The sequence below is a fragment of the Myotis yumanensis genome, unplaced genomic scaffold, assembly GCF_028538775.1.
Source record: "Myotis yumanensis isolate MYYU_CA2020_CCGP unplaced genomic scaffold, mMyoYum1.0.hap1 SCAF_15, whole genome shotgun sequence".
Taxonomy (NCBI): Eukaryota; Metazoa; Chordata; class Mammalia; order Chiroptera; family Vespertilionidae; genus Myotis; species Myotis yumanensis.
Genome location: NW_027223766.1, coordinates 11,190,577 through 11,206,652, shown reverse-complemented (window position 1 = coordinate 11,206,652; position 16,076 = coordinate 11,190,577). Strand labels below are relative to the sequence as shown.

General features: G+C 42.3%; 1 protein-coding gene across 2 annotated transcripts in view; it reads right to left on the bottom strand.

Moving 5' to 3' along the window:
• RB1CC1 (RB1 inducible coiled-coil 1) overlaps window positions 1-5,742 on the bottom strand; it is a 67,985-nt gene extending 62,243 nt beyond the window's left edge. For both annotated transcript variants that reach the window (XM_070392321.1, XM_070392322.1), the window contains exon 1: window positions 5,393-5,742. The gene's annotated coding sequence lies outside the window, so the exon portion shown is untranslated. The remainder of the gene's footprint in view (window positions 1-5,392) is intronic.
• Window positions 5,743-16,076: the final 10,334 nt, after the last annotated feature.

Genomic DNA, 16,076 nt, shown 5'->3' with positions numbered 1-16,076 from the left:
GCCCTCTTGCACTCTTGGCTCTCCTGTTGCAGGGGGCACGCTCCACAGCCATGTGGGACCTGACTCAATTTCACCAGGGAACGGAAACTCTGGACAGTGGCTTTGCTCCTAGCTCTGCTGAAGCCGCAGCTGCACATTTCCCAGGACTGATTTAAGGGATATGGGACTTTGGAAACTGAGAGATATAATTTCGCACAAATACACCTTTCTACCACATCTCATTCTCCCACGCAAGTCTTGGAAAATTCTCTCTCAAGATACCACAAGAACCAGACTTCCAGCTCCCAGTGGGAAAGGGACAACCCACTCTACTAGCAATGGAGAAATCCCACCCATGCAATCTTCCAATAACAAAAGGACATTTGTTCCTCAAGGATCCCTCTGGGATATAGTCAGCTATAAATGGGGGGGGGGGGGGGGGGGATGTATGTTTTAAAATACTGACTCCAATGCATTGATTCCCAAATATACAGGGGTTGCAACTGGGCATAAGGAAAAGAACAAGAAAGCATCTCTTATGCTCATAAAAAAAACAACAACGCTCTAACCAATTTACTAATTGGAGAATAATTTACAATTCCTCTTCGAGAGATTACCACTATAATGATAAGGTAGGTCATTCCAGCTTACTGTGAGATAGTCTGACCTATTCAAATTTTAGAATTAGCTTCTTTATATGGGGAGAACAAAGGGAAAAATTCCCAGTGACATTTTCTGACACCCCAAACTGAACACATTCTGTCTTTTTTATTGATTTCAGAGAGGAAGGGAGAGGGAGAGAGAAAGAAGCATCAATAAGAGGGAGAGAGAAAGAAGCATCAATGATGAGAGAGAATCACTGATTGGCTGCCTCCTGCACGCCCCCTACTGGGGATCGAGCCCACAACCTATACTGGCTGGGCAACACATTCAATCTTAGAGTATTCCCCCAAATCTCTTTCCATAGAGATTCAGAGCCTGATAAATGAATGTCTTGCCTACAACTAAACAAATATCTTCATATAAGAACAGCACTAAAAGAATGGCAATAACAGGAATACTTTTTAATAGTTTAGGTGTGTCCTTCAGAATTTTTTCCTATGTATACAGGAAATACTTGGTTTTATAAAAGTGAAATAACATCATACATACCACTATACAACTTATTTGAAGTGGCGTCTGACATTCATAAAATTATGTATAATGCTCAACAAAGATCATTTAAATTTGGAAATGTTAGTAAGTAAGCAATCTGAAAAAAGTTATCCCAATTGAGAATATCATCAGACTTTGTCATTTTGAATTAGTATTAGTTTCATTTTTTTCATGTATATCATATCATTTGACAGCTTCTGCTTAACGAAGACTCCAAAGAACCATTAAAATGAATTTAAGTCGAGTCTACTACAAAATATCTCTCCTACCTTCAAAGTATACCAACCAAGTAAGGAACTCACAGCTATTTTTCCTACATTACTATAACCAATTGGGGTATGACCCCCAGAGCTGTGTATGGTATAATCGTTAAAGGATAGCAATATCAAATTGTGACGCTACCTTTAAGTGTGGATTCTGGTTTTTTTAATTCTTCATGTTCGTATTGTATGCTATATATATAATTTCAACAGATAGTCTGAATAATTACTGACCAAACGGGTGGAGGAGGGCAATGGGGGGGGGGGGGGGGACACCTGTAATATTCTCAACAATAAAAAAATTAATTAAAAAATAAAAACATGGGGGGAATGAGGACACATTTGTAATTCCTTAACTAATAAAGAATTTAAAGATTTTAAAAAAATAAATAAAAACAGTGACTTATCCATGTCCTATCATTCTTTTTCTTCTCCTAGAACAGTGATGGTGAACCTATGACACGCATGTCAGAGGTGACACGCGAACTCATTTTTTTGGCTGATTTTTCTTTGTTAAATGGCATCTAAATATATAACATAAATATCAAAAATATGTCTTTGTTTTACTATGGTTGCAAATATCAAAAAATTTCTATATGTGACACGCTACCAGAGTTAAGTTAGGGTTTTTCAAAATGCTGACACGCTGAGCTCAAAAGGTTCGCCATCACTGTCCTAGAACTACCCTACTCGGTAAAAGCCCAAATGCCTTCAGTATATTTTCTTCAAATTTCCAAGAATGCTCAATTATAATTATTTTTATACACAGCTCCAATTTTCTTTTATTAGATAAGAATATTTTCTTACACATTCTTATATTTCTCACAGTAACTGGTTCAATGGTCTGTGGTAAGTAAATAACTGTAGGAATTAATGTGTGTGGAAAGGAACTGCTAGATTTTACACAAGATTTTTAAACCAGTATTTTCTGTAATACACAAGAAAAGCTTAACTGGAGTTAGAGAATAGTATTACCTAAATGAGAAAATTTTACTAACCATTCCTTTAAAAAAAAAAACATTAATAAGTTATACGCATTTACAATGTAAAGCATCTAGCAGGTGCTTCAACATTGGCTGAATGCGCGAAATTCTCAAACTCAGAAGCCAAATAAAGCTCTTCTCAAGCTTACATAATAACCGTTCAGGTTCAAGTGTGGCTTTTCAAGAACAAAGGTCTTGTGTCCTCTGCCCTTTTGGACTTTATGAATTTGATTTACTAAAAAAATCAACCTGCCAGGCATCCCAACTTTGTGCTAGTTAGCAAGGGTCAGAAAAATTTTCTCAAAAGACAAGAAAACTACCTCCATTGCCTTTCCTATTATCCAATAACACCGTAAGAATTAGGCCAATATGCCCTGACCGGTTTGGCTCAGTGGATGGAGCGTCGGCCTGCGGACTTGGGGGTCCTGGGTTCGATTCTGGTCGGGGGCATGTGTCTTGGTTGCGGGCACATCCCCAGTGGGGGGTATGCGGGAGGCGGCTGATCGATGTTTCTCTCTCATCGATGTTTCTAACTCTCTGTCCCTCTCCCTTTCTCTCTGTGAAGAGTCAGTAAAATATATTTAAAAAAAAAAAAAGAATTAGGCCAATAGAGAGATGCAAATAAAAACGACAATGAGTATCGCCTCACACCCGTCAGAATGGCTACTATCAACAAACCAACAAATGACAAGTGCTGGTGAAGATGTGGAGAACAGGGAACCCTAGTACACTGCTGGTGGGAATGCAGACTGGTGTAGCCATTATGGAAAACAGGATGGAGTTTCCTCAAAAAATTAAATATGGAACTGCCATTTGACCCAATGATCCCACTTCTAGGAATATATCCTAAGAAACCCAAAACACCAATCAGAAAGAATGTATGCACCCCTATGTTCATAGCAGCACAATTTGCAATAGCTAAGATCTGGACACAGCCCAAGTGTCCATCAGTAAATGAGTGGATAAAAAAGCTGTGGTACATTTACACCATGAGTACTATGCAGCAGTAAAAAAGAATGGAGGGACCTGGAGAGCATCATGTTAAGTGAAATAAGTCAGAGAAAGACAAGTATCACATGATCTCACTTATATGAGGAATCTAATTAACAAAATAAACTGATGAACGAGTGGATCCAGAGACATGGAAGCATGGAACTGAGTGAGGAATCTCGGAGGGAAGACAGGTGAGGGTGGGTGAGTGGGAGGTAATCAACCAAAGACCTTGTATACATATAGGCATAACCCATGGACACAGAAAATAGGGTGGTGAAGGCCTGGGGGGGGGAGGGGAGCTGGAAGGGGTCAATGGGGGAAAGGGGGGGACATATGTAGTACTTTCAACAATAAAGATTTTTTAAATTCAATTTTAAAAAAAGAATTAGGCCAATAACTAATCCTAATGTAAACTAACATAAAAGATTCAAAGTAGACTAAATAAAATTACTTTTAAAAAGTGGTCTGAGTCCATATCCAATTTCCATCAACAGATATGAACAAACATTTATCAGCATCTAGGTTTTAAAACACTATGTAGCCCTAGCTGGTTTGGCTCAGTGGATAGAGAGCGGGCCTGCAGTCCTGGGTTTGATTCCTGTTAAGGGCACTTGCCTCAGTTGCGGGGGTTGCAAGCTCAATCCCCAGCCCTGGCCAGCCTTGCAGTAGGCAGCCAATCAATGTCTCTCTCTCACATCCACGTTTCTCTCTCTCCATCTCTCCTCCTCCATTCCCCTACAATCAACGGAGAAATATCCTCAGGTGAGGACTAACCAAAAAAAAACAAAAACACTATGCAAACACTAACATAAAATCATGACATAAGTATTTCTGAGAAAATATGGTCGTTCAGGCCACATTCTGTCCCATTAAATAACAGAAAGCAAAGCATCTTCACATCCTTAGCAATGGTCCACCTACAGATCAAATAACCTCTCAAAAATTACATCAACCACCTTCCCCGGTGGTCCTTCTGCTTCTCATACTAAATATCAGCATTGGAAGGGGGACCCTTTTTGTATCAAATAGCGAAATACAATAATGAGATTCTCCATTAAACCCAGACTCGTCTTGCTAAATTAAAAATAGTTGCCTCAATTGCTAACCTTCCAATCCTTGGGATAAACCATTCAAGCACCACACACACACACAGGAAACTATGCGATCAAGTGGTTAGCAATACAGACACGCTGCAGACTTCGGGCGAACATTCCTATCCAGCTTAATGTCCTGTAGTAACGTGACTCTACCAAGAGGAAGCACATTAGTCTCCCCTGGCACTAAGCCCCACATCGCTTGGTGGTGTGACCACACTTGAAAGAGTCACGACGGAGAAGACGAGATTGTGAAACTATCAACAATAAACAAAGCGCATCCGGCAGGCCTTGGAAGGAACCGTAACGATATTCCGAGAAGCTGCCGTTTCTCCCGTGGTTCTGCTGCTACCGAGGAAGTTGTGAAATCCGCATACATACATACTCCATCCCAAATCCATCCGTGGGGCGGGCGGAGGCTGAGTCATTCCTCGGAGTAACTTTATCCCGATCCTCCAACTCCGGGGTCGGGACAAAGACGTCTCCCTCCCCGCTTCGCCCACTGAACGCTCGGTTCGGCCTCGGCCCAATTCCACTCTCCGGTTTCTCAAGTCAAAGGCACCCTGAGGCTCAGCTGAGCCCAGCAAGGGTGGCAACGAGTGTGGAGGCGTCCCGGTGGGTTCGGGCGTCTCTCCCCACCGGCCACTCTTGCCAGGCTGCCGGGGCGCGCCCCGACCGGCAGGCATCCCGGGGGCCCCGCCGCAGGAAGCCCAGGCCGGCCCGGCCCGGCGAGCCCGCCCCACCACCCGCGGGGCTTCAGGGAGCCCTGTCGGCACAGGGGCCGCGGCGCTGGGAGGCGACCGCCAGGCAGCACCTGCCGGCACCGGCGCGCGGGCGGCGCTCCAGCCCCGCCGGACCCCGGCGCCCGGGCCCAGCGCGGCCGCGGCGCCAGATGGGGGAAGACGACGCGGGCGGCGCCGGCACCCACCTGGCAGCACCTCCTCCGTCGGCGGCAGCAGCAGAGCCGGCAGCCCCTGGCACCATCTTCCGCCGCCGCCTCGTCCTCGGCGGCGGCTACCAACCGCCCATCCGGCTCTGCCAACCGACACGATCGCCGGCGTCCCGGTGCCGGCCGCGGCCCCGAACTCCGGGCGGGAGGGAGGGGTCCGGGCGGAGGAGGGACGCGGTCAGGCCCCTCGGCTCTGCGTCGGGGGCCGGGGGGAAGGGGGCCGCGGCCCGTCAGAGCCGAGGGGCCGGGGCGACGGGAGGACCCTGAGGCAGCGCCGAGGGGTCGGCAGGGCCGGGTACACGGCCGCGGCTGGGTTTGTTATTGTCGACTCTGTTCCTTCCTCCGCGGAGCATGCCGGGAGTCGGCGGGCGGGGGAGGGGCGGCCGGCGGCGCAGAGGGTTAGCGCGCAGGTCCGGAAGTCGGCGGCCTGCCGGGAAAGGGGCGGGGCCCGCGGCCGGCGCTGTCCTCTCCTGACCTGGGGACACGGTGCTGCGCGGCCTGGGTGCTGTGGCCGCGGTCGGGCGCCCTCCCGCAAGGTGAGCTTGACCTTCCCTGCCCCGGCGAGCCGGCCGGAGCCGGGCGGACCCTGCGGACGTCTGGATCGGCTCCAGGTGAAAGGGCTCGTCTCAGCCGATCGCGGGGGAGCGGGGCCAGCCCGGGGTCGGGGTCTGGGCTCCTGCCCGGGTCCGGTCTCCTGCCCCCTGGGCAGCCCGCGTGTTAGAGGACGAGGGGACTGGACGGCTGTGGCCCGGCGGGGCAGGGGCCGGGCTGCCATCCCCACCCCCACCACATCCCGGGGGGCCGGGACTGCCCGCGGCTGACAGGTGTCCGCCTGGGGGGCGGCACGGGGTTTGCAGCCCAGGTAAGGCCGGAAAACACCCGACCGGGAGGAGAGGCCCGGCGCGGTGGGCTGGGATGGGGGTGAGCGCGACGCCAGGCCGCCCCTCTTCGGCCGGATCAATGCCGAGTTCTCCAGTTACAGCGTGAGCGCTGAGCTCGACCAGGAAGGGCAGTCCTGCTGGAGAAGACGAGCATGCACAGGCAGTGACTTGAAGCCACAGGCTGGAGTATTAAACGTCGGAGAAGTTACACGTGGGAAAATTATGTGATGTTTTACATTCCTTTTATATCCAGGAATGTCTGGTAGGAGTCAAGCTTAGCGGTTGTTACCACCAAGTCATCAGAGGGCTTTTGAGTTGGTGTTTCATAAAAATAATTATCCACCCTTTTCAAAGGCACCAAAACAGAAGAAATACCATTAGAAAGTAGCATGCAATCCTTCCTTTGTCATGGTGGAAACTGATTTTTAACAAACACACACAAAAAAGCACATTGAACCAACTGGTAAGCATTAGGGATTTTCGGTTTCCATCCCCCTGACCTGGTATCTGAAAGTTACGTTTGAAAAGAACTATTTATTATTTTTACCACTTTGTTTTTAATTTTTCATTCCTATGTATTGCAGAGAGATCTTGTGTTGGCAAGTCATTTTACTTTAGGTATTTGTTGTTGTTTGTTTGTTTGTTTCAAGCTGCAACTTTATTACACCACCCCAGCAAGACATAGCAGAGAAATGCCTTGGGGGAAGACATGAAATGATTGTTAGGGATAGCGTAGTAATCACAGAAAATAACGTGGTAAGAAGGGATTTAACCTGAAAACTGGTGAGCAAAATACAGCACCATTAGGCCTCTAAGGAGTATATCGGTGCTTGACTGTCCTCTTAGTTATCAATGACATTCATGATTACAAATAATCTTGGCATGTAAAAGCATCACTGGGATGTGCCAGTGATAATGTATTAAATAATAAAATGTTTTAATTGTTACTTGTCTCTCTGACCTCTTTCTTTGGGAAAAAAAGAAATAATGTATTCCTCATCTCTCTTAGGCATAGGCTGGAAGAAATGACCAGAAGTGATTGGTTCATACCTTACAGATTTACACCTTCTCCAAAACATAAATGTTCAGCGTGTTTATGCATCTCATGTTCTTTCCTAGTGATAAGTGAAAATGTATTAACATTCTTTTATATATATGCAGGAATCTAGAGGAAGTACCAACACAAGTTATAAAACCACGTGTCCAGAGTAATGTTTCAACAAGTGGCATTTTCCTTCAAACAAGGATATTGGAAACCCTCTGCTCTCTTCCTACCTTAATAAATAAAAACAAGAACAAACAAAAAAGCCCTCATGCAGCATTACTTCTCAACCAAGCTTCTTTACCGGAAGTCTCATTTTCACTTACTGTGCTTTTCTCACTGAAATTACATGTTAAGAGGGACCTCCAAATTATTGTGTTAAATGGACAATTCGGAGCCTTTGAACATTCTAAGGCATTTGCCATTTTTAATTACTTAATCTTTTTATCTCCCCCTTTTCTTTGGTAGTATCTCTTTCTTGGCTCTTAAATCTGACCTTTTGCCTGGCTATTGTGGCTTAGTAGTTGAGCATCGACCTATGAACCAGGAGGTCATGGTTCCATCCCCAGTAGGGGGTGTGCAGGAGGCAGCCAATCAATGATTCTCTCTCATCATTGATGTTTCTATCTCCCTCTCCCTTCCCCTCTGAAATCAATAAAAATATATATATATATAAATATTTTTTAATCTGGCCTTTCTTTCATTTGGTCCTCTTCCGAATTGTCAACACAGTGTAAATTATACAAATACTACAGGCCCGGTGCACAAAATTTGTGCACTGGGTGGGGGGGGGGGAGGTCCCTCAGCCCAGCCTGTGCTCTTGCAGTCCCAGACCCCTCGCTCCTTACTGCCTGCCTGCTCGCTGCTCCTTAGCACTGCCATGGAGGCAAGAGAGGCTCCCACCACCGCCACTGCGCTCGCCAGCCATGAGCCAGGCTTCTGACTGAGCAGCACTCCCCCTGTGGGAGCTCACTGACCACCAGGGGGCAGCTCCTGTGTTGAGCGTCTGCCCCCTGGTGGTCAGTGCACATCATAGTGACCAGTCATTCTGGTCATTCTGCCATAGTGGTCGTTTAGGCTTTTATTATATAGACTAGAGGCCTGATGCACAAAATTTGTGCAAGAGTAGGCCTTCCTTCCCCCAGCTACAGGCACTGGCTTACCTCTGGCACCTGGCACCTGGGCTTCCCTCGCAGCCCTGGCTTCATCCAGAAGGACATCTGGTCTAATTAGCATATTACACTTATTATAGATAAGGTACTATGGGAAAATAGACAAGAAAGACTTAATCTTGTCCTCATCACTTTAATTTTTTAATAAACATTTAGGTTCTTTGTTAGATTTACAGTGTGGGCAATTGGTTCTCTTTCAGAGGAGTATATAGGAATAAGTACTTCAAATTAGTCTCAATCTTTAAAATCTTATTTTTTCCTTCAGGTCTCAACTTTAGTGTCATTTTCTCAGGGAATCCTTTCCTAACATCCATAGTTCTCCTAGATTCTTATATAAGTGTCTATATAACCTGCTGAAATGTAAGTCTTTTTTTAATAGAGGAAATATTTTCCCAATACCTGTGTATAGTAGTGTATACTCAAACATTTGTTGACAGTGCCCTACACCTTTTTAAGGCCTTCAATTTATAGCTCAACCTACTTCCCAACTAGTCTCTTACTTGTTCCATTCAAAACTAATCTGATCATGTCTTCTCCCTGCTTACAACCTTCACTGGTCTTGTTTTGTATATTAGATAAAATATAAACTACTTAACATAGCATAAGAATCTTAGGTACCAATCCATCTCTGCAGGGGTGGGCAAAAGTAGGTTTACAGTTATGACTATGCAAAACAAGTTTATTCTTGTATTATTTTATTGTATTATTTTCCATACAAACAACTGTAGACCTACTTTTGCCCACCCCCTGTATCTTCCCGCACTTTTTCCCTTTACATTTGCCTTATGTGAGTTTCCTCACCCAGTAATATTCTTCCCCTCTTGCTCGCCTTTCAAAGTCATCCCTTAAAACAGATCTTGGACATTAGCCAGCTTTTATCTGCTAGACAATGTGGTGCTGCTCCATATCACACTACTGTAAATGTTTGTTTCCCCTCTAAGTGTGAAACCGGTAAGATTAGGAACTCTCTTCATTTTTAAGTTCCTAGAACTTCATAGAGCTTGACACATAGCAATTAATCTATTTGAATATAATAAATTAAGCAAATATTGAAAGCCAAGTAGGTAAGTTACTGTGGGAAATTCATGCCCTCAATCTCATACAGGGACCATTAAAAAAATCACTGTAGCCCAGCTGGCATGGCTCAGTGGTTGAGCGTCGACCTATGGACCTATGAACCAGGACATCACAGTTCAATTCCAGTCAGGGCACATGCCCGTGTTAACTGGGTTCTCATCATTGATGTTTCTATCTCGCCCTTCCTCTGAAAACAATAAAAAATATATTTAACAAATCATTGTAATGACAAGTTTATATGATAGTCTTCTCTGTATCCTTGGGGGAGTTGATTCCCGGATACCTTCCCCCACCTCCATGGACACCAAAGTCTGCAATGCTCAAATCCCTAATATAAAGAGGCATATTTGCACATAACCTATGCATATCCATGCATACTTTAAATCATCTGTAGATTACTTATGATACCTAAAACAACTATGCAGAGTTGTTATACTGTGTTATTTAGGGAATAATGACAAGGAAGAAGTGACACGTTCAGTACAGACCCCGCCATTGTAGCCCTAACTACATAGTACACATTAGCCACAACCTAACTTTTTAATATTACAATCTGTGATTGGTTGAATCCTCAGATGAGGAACTCAAAGATATGGAGAGCCAACTGTACATCAGGATATTGGAAAGATATCGGCCTGATTTGAGATTTCATTCTGCATATGTAGTAGACATTTCTCAACCTAGTGTCACTACCCTAATTTTCTTTTAGGTTGTGTTTAAACAGTCAGCAGCCATGATTGACATAATTTGACTTTTCAAAATATGAATCGCAATTTTTCATTTTTGAAGGTTAACCCCCTTTTTTTAAGTTTTGTACTTTGTTTTTAAGATCATAGCTAATTTGGTTGTAAAATGTGGTCATACACACTAAGGCTTCTGCCACTATGATTATAAGTTAATATTTTTAGTAGTATTTACAGACCTTAAAACTGCCCTACTCAGTTGGTGTGTTGATACTCACACATATTATTAATGATAATGGTAGTTCACTTATGAGTGACTACCTTCAAAGCCAGTGATGAGCCTCTGAGTAATGATGTTTCTAATGCTGCAACACATACAAGAAAATACTTTCAGCATGCTTCATTTTCCAAAAGATTTAAAACAACAGATTGAGACAAAGCATTTTTTATGTTCTGTTTTTTCATTATTTTGAAGAAAAGCTTCTCAGCAAAATATCCAAAACGATAGCTGGAATGTTTTAAATCAGGAACTGACAGTCCTACAGATACAGATGTGGATTGGATTCAAACAGCAAGTGGTAGATGGACTTCAGGAGCTTCTTTGACTGTGACCCACATTAAAAAATACATTTTTGCGCCCTAGCTGGTTTGGCTCGGTGGACAGAGCATCAGCCTGCGGACTGAAGGGTCCCAGGTTCAATTCTGGTCAAGGGCACGTGCCTGGGTTGTTGGCTAGATCCCAGTAGGAGGAATGCAGGAGGCAGCCAATCAATGATTCTCTCTCATCATTGATGTTTCTCTCTCTCCCTCTCCCTCTCTTAAATCAATAAAAGTATATTTAAAAGAAAAAAAATACATTTTGCCCTAGCTGCTTTTGCTCAGTGGATAGAGCATCGGCCTGCAGACTGAAGGGTCCTGGTTCAATTCCTGTCAAGGGCACATGCCCAGGTTGTGGGTTCAATCCACAGGGGGACACGTAGGAGGCAGCTGATTGATGATTCTCTCTCATCATTGTTTCTCTCCCTCTCTGAAATCAATAATATATATATATATATATATATATACACACACACATATATATATATACATATACATATATACATATATATAAAAGATACATTTTAACACTGTGACCTGGTTCAGACCTCTAGCAGTAAAACCATATTTCACGAAAAAGCACTTACTGCTTGTGATGTACTCTGATGTTTTCTATTCTATTTTTTCCAATGCTAGTAAATTTTCCAACCCACTAAATTGATTTTACCACCCTCTAATGGCCTGAAAGACATTACATTCGATAAAAGGTCCCAAACCTTGAGAATTTTTGCTCCTAGTATTTCCATCAGTGGCTTCCACACGCCCCCCCCCCTTTTTTAGTGGCATCCCTCAATGGTAAAGTTTTTGATATGTTTATTTTTAAAAAACATAACCTAACTGAATCCCATAAAACATTAGAGGCCAAATATGGGCTTTACATTTATAAACCTATTTAGTTGCCTTAGTAGCCCTATCAGGTTTCTATTAATTTTCAAAGATGTGTAGAAGTTGGAACTCTTAATATATTGATGATGAGATTGTAAAGTGGAGCAGCCACTTTGAAAAACAGATTAGCTGTTTCTCAAAAGTTTCAACAGGTATCACATAGCCCACAATTACATTCTTAGAGAAATAAAAACATGTCTGCAAAAACTCGGACACAAATGTTCATACTGAGTTATTCATACAGTTAGAGTGAAAACAATCCTAATGTCAACTGATCAATGGATAACCATAATGTGGCTGGGTCTCAGAATATTATGTGAAGCAAGAATTTCAGTTCCTTAATAAACAGTATATGGCCCAGCAAGTCTATTCCCAGGTTGTATGTTGATGTTCTTTGTGAACGGAGACGCTGAGGCAAGCTTGGCATGCAGGATGAAGTTAGAGAAGCAGAGGGCTATTGCTAGTCAGGCAAGTAGCAAAAGCCCCCAAAGCCCTCATGGCTTTTATTCAGGGAGTACAGCAAATAACAATGGAGTACAACAAGTGACAATGATTAACAGGCATGCTTATGAGATCATCAGAGCTAAGTTATACATTACACTATTAATTTCCTATGTTATACAAAGACTCTTTCCACCTGCAGCAGTGCACCCTCCCTGGCTTTCCATGCCCTCATGGACTATTTAACACCTTAAGGAAATTCCGCCTCTGAACAATAAGTCTTGCTTGCAAGACTTTGTTCTGACGTGGCCTGCTTGCAGGCTCCCGCCTTTTCCTGGCAGAACGTCCTCTTCTAGTTAACTTTATTCCGCTTGACCGCTACATTGTACTCCAAGAGAATTCTATTTTAAAAGGATTAAAAATGTATGTCTAAACAAAAAACATATGTCCAATCAAAAATGTTCATAGCAGCATTCTTAGTAGTCAAAAAAAAAAAAAAAAAAAAAAAAGGAAGAGACCCAAAAATATCAACTGATGAATGAAAAAACCAAGTGTGGCCTATCCATACACTGGAATATTGTCTGGCAATGAAAAGGAAAGTACTGACCATGGTACAACATGGATGAACCAAGGAAACACGCTAAGTGAAAGAAGCCAGTCAGCAAAAAGCCACATCATACTCTATGATTCCGCTTATATGAAAGGTCTAGAATGGACAAATTCCTAGACAGAAAGTGGATTCGTGGTTGTCAGGGTCTGGGAAAAGGGAAAAATGGGATATGACTGTTAATGGGCAGGAGGTTTCTTTTGAATATGATGAAAACGTTCTGAAATCAGATAATGGTGATGATTACACAACCTTATGAATATCCTAAAAACACTGAATGGTACACTTTAAAAATGGTGAATTTTGGCCCAGCTGGCATGGCTCAGTGGTTGAGCGTCAACTTATGAATCAGGAGGTCATAGTTCAATTCTGTAGTTAGGGCACATGCGTGAGTTGCGGGGGGGGGGGGGGGGGGGGGGGCGGGGAAGGGGGGTGATCCCGTGTGGGGTGTGCAGGAGGCAGCCAATCAATGATTCTCTCTCATCATTGATGTTTCTATCTCTCTCTCCCCGCTTCATCTCTGAAATCAATAAAATTATTTTTTAAATAAAATGGTTGTTGTTTTTTTGGTTTTTTAGATTCCATGTATAAGTGAGATCATAGTGTTTAATATTTGCCTTTCTCTGTTGTTGCAAATGACAAGGTTTCCTTCTTTTGTATGGCTGAATAATATTTCATTGTGTATATAGGCCACATTTCCTTTATCCATTCATCCATTGACAAACACTTCAGTTGTTTCCATATCTTGGCTATCAAAATATAATTAGTACATAACTTTTAAACTTGTGCACATTTGTTAAGTATTAGTTTAATAAGAATTCCTTTCCAGGACATTAGTATGCTTCATGGCAAGACTACTGTCCCAAATTATGGAACTATTAGTATATACATACATTTTAAAAGGGACATTTTTAGATATAAGTACTTCTATCTCTAGTAGATCCTTAGTCTTGTGCTGTGCATTTAATTGACCCTTGTTGAATAAATACTGTATTAAGTTTATAGCTTAATCAACATGAAGTCGGCTCAAAGAAAAAATTGTCCAGAAATGTCTCAATCAGCAAAGCCTTGGTGCACAATTTTAATTTGAATGACAAATAATTAGAGGAGGTAGAATTATTAAGATAAGCCCTAGTCTAAAACATAGCACAGGAAAGAAGCTACAATCTTTTAAAACATTCACAAAATATTCTTTCATATCTACAGTTGTAAACTTTTGGAGTTGAATTCTAAATATCGGATAGAAAGCTAAATACCAGCCAAAACCGGTTTGGCTCAGTGGATAGAGCGTCAGCCTGCGGACTGAAGGGTCCCAGGTTCGATTCCGGTCAAGGGCATGTACCTGGGTTGCAGGCACAATCCCCAGTAGGAGATGTGCAGGAGGCAGCTGATTGATGTTCCTCTCTCATCAATGTTTCTAACGCTCTATCCCTCTCCCTTCCTCTCTGTAAAAAATCAATAAAATATATTTTTAAAAAAAAAGAAAAGAAAAGAAAGCTAAATACCAGGAGGAAGTATGTGTGTCATTTTTCTAAGCCTGAAATTTCTAAGCATGGCCTCAGTAAAATGAACCACATTAAGTGCTCCTCTGCCCCAGCACAAAATGCATCATACCCAATTATTAAATACTGTCCTATGCCAGTATTGGCCATCAGTGGAAGCTGCCCCTTGTCATGATATGAAAACCAACTGAGTAATCAGAATATATGAACTTAAACTTGAGCTTTAAATAATTAGTCTGTTCTTTGAACATTATAGCAACCTAGCAACATTTATTCTTTGTTCAGTAAATATAGACAGGGTGTGGTGGCCCTTAGCCAGCTGGGTGTGTCTCTAAAATTCAAAAGATGACTAATGAGGTGCTGTTTACATTTAAAAGTAGAAAAGTTATCCTTAATGTATACTATTTCTTTGACAGCTGATTGAGGTTATTCATGAAAATTATGAAAATTGAAAAAATACACAGTTCAAAAGCATTAAACTCTTTCAGGACAATTTTCAGTCTCAAAGAATTACAGGCCAATATCCCTCATGAATATAGATGCCAAAATCCTCAACAAAATCTTAGCAAATCGGATCCAGCAGTACATCAGAAAGATCATACACCATGACCAAGTAGGATTTATCCCAGGGATGCAAGGATGTACAATATCCGCAAATCAATAAACGTGATACACCACATAAACAAATTGAAAGAAAAAAACCACATGGTCATATCAATTGATGCAGAAAAAGCGTTTGACAAAATTCAACACCCATTTTTGATAAAAACTCTCAGCGAGGTGGGAATAGAAGGATCATACCTCAACATAATAAAAGCCATATATGACAAACCCACAGCCAACATCATACTCAATGGACAAAAACTAACACCATTTCCCCTAAGAACAGGAACAAGACAGGGATGCCCACTCTCACCACTCCTGTTCAACATAGTCCTGGAAGTATTAGCCATTGCAATTAGACAAGAAGAAGAAATAAAAGGCATCCAAATTGGAAAAGAGGAAGTAAAACTGTCCTTATTTGCAGATGACATGATATTATACATAAAAAACCCTAAAGACTCCATCAAAAAACTATTAGGCTTAATAAAAGAATTCGGCAATGTAGCAGGATACAAAATTAACGCCAAGAAATCTATGGCATTTCTATACACCAATAGTGAACTTGCAGAAAGAGAGATTATAAAAACAATCCCATTTACCATCGCACCAAAAAAATTAAGCTACCTAGGAATAAACTTAACGAAAGAGGTAAAAGACCTCCACTCAGAAAACTACAGGACGTTGAAAAAAGAGATAGAGGAAGACATAAACAGATGGAAGAACATACCATGTTCTTGGATTGGCGGAATCAACATCATTAAAATGTCCATACTGCCCAAAGCAATCTATAAATTCAACGCACTTCCCATTAAAATACCAACGGCATATTTCACAGACCTAGAACGAACTCTCCAAAAATCCATCTGGAATAAAAAAAGACCCCGAATAGCTGCAGCAATCCTGAGAAAGAACAAAGTAGGTGGGATCTCAATACCAGATATCAAGCTGTATTACAAAGCCACTGTTCTCAAAACTGCCTGGTACTGGCACAAGAACAGATATATAGATCAATGGAATAGAATAGAGAGCCCAGAAATCAGCCCGAATCAATATGCTCAATTAATATTTGACAAAGGAGGCAAGAACATACATTGGGGTCAAGATAGTCTCTTCAATAAATGGTGTTGGGAAAATTGGACAGATACATGCAAGAAAATGAAACTAGACCACCAA